The following is a 6,000-nucleotide window of genomic DNA, read 5'->3' as shown; positions in this document are numbered from 1 at the left end:
CAAGGAGGAACTAACTGAACTTGTTGAATGAGAAACCCTTGTTTTCGTTTACCGCGACAAAACGCTTTGTTATGGTGAGCACCAATGAATATGACCCAGGCTGGATGGGATGGTAGAATGGTTGTGATATTAATGGCATTGGTTTCCACAGTCCCAGTGAGCCTGTATAGCTGTGCAGGTAATGGTCTGGTTTATCTCTCACAAGGCCGGGACACAGCTGCTCTATCCATCACTGCACAAACAGACAGACAGACAGGACAGGCAGAGAGGCAGACAGACAAACAGACAAACAGCCATGTATGTGGGAAGGTAGGTAGGCGGACAGGCCACCACCACACATAGACCTAGACCAGATAGATCTGCATGGACCACCAACACACATAGACCTGGAGCAGACAGATCTGCATTGACCACCAACACACATAGACCTGGAGCAGACAGATCTGCATGGACCACCACCACACATAGACCTAGACCAGATAGATCTGCATGGACCACCAACACACATAGACCTGGTGCAGACAGATCTGCATGGACCACCACCACACATAGACCTAGACCAGATAGATCTGCATGGACCACCAACACACATAGACCTGGAGCAGACAGATCTGCATGGACCACCACCACACATAGACCTAGAGGAGACAGATCTGACTGGACCATCACCACACATAGACCTAGAGGAGACAGATCTGCATGGACCACCACCACACATAGACCTGGAGCAAACAGATCTGCATGGACCACCACCACACATAGACCTGGAGCAGACAGATCTGCATGGACCACCACCACACATAGACCTAGAGCAGACAGATCTGCGTGGACCACCACCACACATAGACCTAGAGCAGACAGATCTGCATGGACCACCACCACACATAGACCTAGAGCAGACAGATCTGCGTGGACCACCACCACACATAGACCTGGAGCAAACAGATCTGCATGGACCACCACCACACATAGACCTAGAGCAGACAGATCTGCATGGACCACCACCACACATAGACTTAGAGCAGACAGATCTGCATGGACCACCACTGCCAGTACAGACAGACAGGCACTGATTGAAGAGCCCTTTGGGGCTTTGGGTCATAATAACCCTTTAGTCAGTTTTACATGGTGGTTGGTCCCTCCCCTAATTACTTTGGGTGGGATTGAGTCACGCTGTTGGTCTGGCTTATAAACTTGTTTGGGTTCCCCTCTCTAAAAACACAGTTTATGTAAGGAAATGGCAGTGCTGGCATGCAACATGCAACAACAGGCCTCATTCATATTGCGGATCAATCTGGGACTAAGAGGAATAGTGGAATAGCTACTTCTATGTGTTACGATCTAGTAGTTCTACAGATGCTAACTTTAATTGGCAGAGTGCTTGATTTGTCGAACTCGGAAGGCAGGAATTCATGGAAAATGGGAAACGGAATGACTGCTGGGCTGCTGGGCCTCTGAGTAGACGGCACTGAAGCTTGGCCTTGCATGTGCAGGCAGACAGAGGCAGACACACACTTACACACAGACAAACACACACAAACACACACATGGACACACACTAGAGACAATGGTGTGGTGTATCAGCAGAATGAGCCAGAAGCATGATCCAGTACAGAATGTTGATGTGGCCCAGAGAGATTAGAGAGACACACACAGTCACATAGGGAAGCACAGCCGCGAGCTGCCCAGTGACACGAGCCTACCAGACGAGCTAAATCACTTCTATACTCGCTTCGAGGCAAGCAACACTGAGGCATGCATGAGAGCATCAGCTGTTCCGGACAACTGTGGGATCACGATCTCCATAGCCGATGTGAGACCTTTAAAAAGGTCAATATACATAAGGCTGCGGGGCTAGACGGATTACCAGGACGTGTGCTCCGGGCATGTGCTGACCAACTGGCAGGTGTCTTCACTGACATTTTCAACATGTCCCCGATTGAGTCTGTAATACCAACATGCTTCAAGCAGACCACCATAGTCCCTGTGGCCAAGAACACAAAGGCAACCTGCTTGAATGACTACAAACCCGTAGCACTTACATCCGTAGCCATGAAGTGCTTTGAAAGGCTGGTAATGGCTCACATCAACACCATTATCCCAGAAACCCTATACCCACTCCAATTTGCATACCGCCCAAACAGATCCACAGATGATGCAATTTCTATTGCACTCCACACTGCCCTTTCCCACCTGGACAAACGGAACATCTATGTGAGAATGCTGTTCATTGACTACAGCTCAGCGTTCAACACCATAGTACCCTCAAAGCTCATCACCATGCTAAGGAACCTGGGACTAAACACCTCCCTCTGCAACTGGATCCTGGACATCCTGACAGGCCGCCCCCAGGTGGTGAGGGTAGGTAGCAACACATCTGCCACGCTGATCCTCAACACTGGAGCTCCCCAGGGGTGCGTGCTCAGTCCCCTGCTGTACTCCGTTCACCCACGACTGCATGGACAGGCACGACTCCAACACCATCATTAAGTTTGCTGACGACACAACAGTGGTAGGCCTGATCACCGACAACGACGAGACAGCCTATAGGGGGGAGGTCAGAGACCTGGCCGGGTGGTGCCATCCCTCAACGTAACCAGGACAAAGGAGATGATTGTGGACTACAGGAAAAGGAGCACCGAGCACGTCCCCATTCTCATCGACGGGGCTGTAGTGGAGCAGGTTGAGAGCTTCAAATTCTTTGGTGTCCACATCAGCAACAAACTAGATTGCTCCAAACACACCAAGACAGTCGTGAAGAGGGCACGACAAAGCCTATTCCCCCTCAGGAAACTAAAAAGATTTGGCATGGGTCCTGAGATCCTCAAAAGGTTTTACAGCTGCAACATCGAGAGTATCCTGACCGGTTGCATCACTGCCTGGTACGGCAATTGCTCGGTACTTCAGAGGGTAGTGCGTACGTCCCAGTACATCACTGGGGCAAAGCTGCCTGCCATCCAGGACCTCTACACCAGGCGGTGTCAGAGGAAGGCCCTAAAAATTGTCAAAGACCCCAGCCACCCCGGTCTCTACTACCGCATGGCAAGCGATACCGGAATGCCAAGCCTAGGACAAAAAGGCTTCTCAACAGTTTTTACCCCCAAGCCATAAGACTCCTGAAAAAGTATCCAAATGGTTACCCGAACTATTTGCATTGTGTGGCCCCCCCCAACCCCTCTTTTAAGCTGCTACTACTCTCTGATTATCTTATATGCATAGTCACTAACTATACATTCATGTACATACTACCTAAATTTGCCCGACCAACCAGTGCTCCCGCACATTGGCTAACCGGGCTATCTGCCATATGTCCCACCACCCACCAACCCCGCATTTTACGCTTCTGCTACTCTCTGTTCATCATATATGCATAGTCACTTTAACGATACCTACATGTACATACTACCACACACACACCTTTTTTCCCCGCACCATTGGTTAGAACCTGTAATTAAGCATTTCACTGTAAGGTCTACACTTGTTGTATTCGGCACACGTGACAAATAACGTTTGATTTGATTTGATCAGATGGAAACTGTGTTGGCACTAGGGTAGGTGACACAGCTCTGTGACACACACACCCTGTGGTTTAACAGACAGCAGCAGAATGTGTGTGTGTGTGTGACAGCGCTGTCATCAGCCCTTTTCAGTTCAGCAATAACAAAGCACTAACCTGGCTGACTGCTAAAACATCACTTCCTGCTATGCAGACAAAGGCCACGCACACAGACACACCACCAGCATCCCAAAAGGCACCCTATTCCCTACACAGTGCACTACTTTTGACCAGAGCCCCATGGGCCCTGGTCAAAAGTAGTGCACTGTACAGGGAATAAGGTGCCATTGGGACACAGTCACAACATTTAACGAGCCCAGAGGACCAATGAAATACCTCAACAAACAAGCACATGATGAATGATTTAGCTGCCCTCAGAACAACGATTGAGAAGTCAGACATTTCCAGGAAACTATATCAGACAGACAGAGACAGAGAGACAGAGAGACAGAGAGAGATAGAGAGATACATATATACACACACACACACACACACACACACACACACACACACACACACACACACACACACGTGTGTGTTTGGGATAATTAAGCATCTCTGAGCTCATCTCTGAGAGGACATGCTCCTCAGGGAGGGGAGGATCTGAGATAGACAAACTGATAGCTGTCATCTCGCTTGTTGCACCATCGACAACTACTGTGATTATTATTATTTGACCATGCTGGTAATTTATGAACATTTGAACATCTTGGCCATGTTCTGTTATAATCTCCACCTGGCACAACCAGAAGAGGACTGGCCACCCCTCATAGCCTGGTTCCTCTCTAGGTTTCTTCCTAGGTTTTGGCCTTTCTAGGGACTTTTTCCTAGCCACCGTGCTTCTACAGCACATTGAGATATCAGCTGATATAAGAAGAGCTATATAAATACATTTGATTGAACCATTAAATGGAGGAAATACTAAACTGAACCAAGATCAGCGTCTTGGGGCAACTTCACCCTACACCGCAGTCTACTGGAGCCACAAAGACAAGTCATCCATCTCCTCTATGATCAAAGCTTATCTGATCGTCAGGAGAGTGAGAGCGAGCACACACATAACGAGGAGAAAACAACAAGGAAAAGTATCTTGCTACGATTACAACTACTATAAAAGAGACATTTCAACATGTGCATCTTGATCTGACAGCGTGAGAGAACCAAAGATGAACCAGATGTCCTGTAGACAGGCCGCGTAGCTGTAGGGAGGAGGAGAGATATGATGGAAGTCAAAGTGATACAAACATTTCCTTAGTTTCATTCATAACTTAGCCCTCTCTGTAGCTCTCTCACACCATTGACTGGACAGTGGTCTGTGTCCCACATGGCAATGTCTGAGGATTGGTGAGAACCAGGCTCAGTCTAACTGTCTGAGACCAAAAGCTCTGGGCCCAGGTCAAAAGTAGTGTACTATATCGGGTGTAAGGTGCCATTTGGGATGCGCACAGGCACAAAGTAATGACCAGGCAAACTTCAATTTTCCCTTCACTGGTTATAAATGGGGCCCCTGATAAACAGCTGATTTTGGTGTCAGACAGTGAGACGGAGTCTGGTTCTCAATGATCTAAAAGCAAATTCCTGAACTCCATATGTATTTTGCTGTACAAGGTATTCCATCCTTGCCATGGCAGACCCGGGATTCGAGCCCATGCCACAACGTACTCCGGAAGCTAGCGTGCTAATCACTAGCCTCCACTGTGGTGGACCAGGGGCGGCTTTCTCCTCACTACAAGTCTCAAGTAAGGAAGGCAGAAACGATGCTTACTTAGCCATCCGCTAGCCTCGCATGTGTGTGTGTGTGTGTGTGTGTGTGTGTGTGTGTGTGTGTGTGTGTGTGTGTGTGTGTGTGTGTGTGTGTGTGTGTGTGTGTGTGTGTGTGTGTGTGTGTGTGTGTGTGTGTGTGTGTGTGTGTGTGTGTGTGTGTGTGTGTGGCTTTATGCAATGTTTAGACACTATCAATACAGTAGGTGTTCCTACTACTTCAAAAACAACCCCAAGTGGCATTCATGTAAAGAAAACTGCTCCGGGGTGAAGTTTCCCCTGAGTGTAGATCTAGGATCAGCTTCCTCACCCCCAATCCTATGCTTAACGATTAGTGGGGAAAATGCTACACTGGCCCAGGGTCAGCGAAACTGAAAAAGAAAACTGAAAAAGATGATGACTACAGGATGAACAGACGAAGTGTAACCAGTCAGGCAAGTCCTTATGGTCTGGCACAGAGTGATGATGCGTCACGGAGAGGGAGTTGAGCAGGGATAACAGCAGCTCACTTCCAACCACCAAACGAGCCTCTGTTTGGCACACATTCTTAGTTCTGAGTCCCAAGCGGCACCGTATTCCCTACATAGTGCACTGCTTTTAACCAGAGCCCTACGGGAACCTTATAAGCCCTGGTCAAAAGTAGTGCACAATATAGGGAATAGGGTATCCTTTTAGACATATCT

At 48.4% G+C, this 6,000-nt stretch overlaps 1 protein-coding gene across 2 annotated transcripts in view; it reads right to left on the bottom strand.

Moving 5' to 3' along the window:
• The window catches only part of dock10 (dedicator of cytokinesis 10), a 183,613-nt gene that overhangs the window by 155,004 nt on the left and 22,609 nt on the right, over positions 1–6,000 (bottom strand). The gene's annotated exons all lie outside the window — the stretch shown is intronic.

The sequence above is a fragment of the Oncorhynchus keta genome, chromosome 1, assembly GCF_023373465.1.
Source record: "Oncorhynchus keta strain PuntledgeMale-10-30-2019 chromosome 1, Oket_V2, whole genome shotgun sequence".
Lineage (NCBI taxonomy): Eukaryota > Metazoa > Chordata > Actinopteri > Salmoniformes > Salmonidae > Oncorhynchus > Oncorhynchus keta.
Note: the sequence above shows the minus strand (reverse complement) of the source record. Positions and strands in the feature narration are given on the sequence as shown.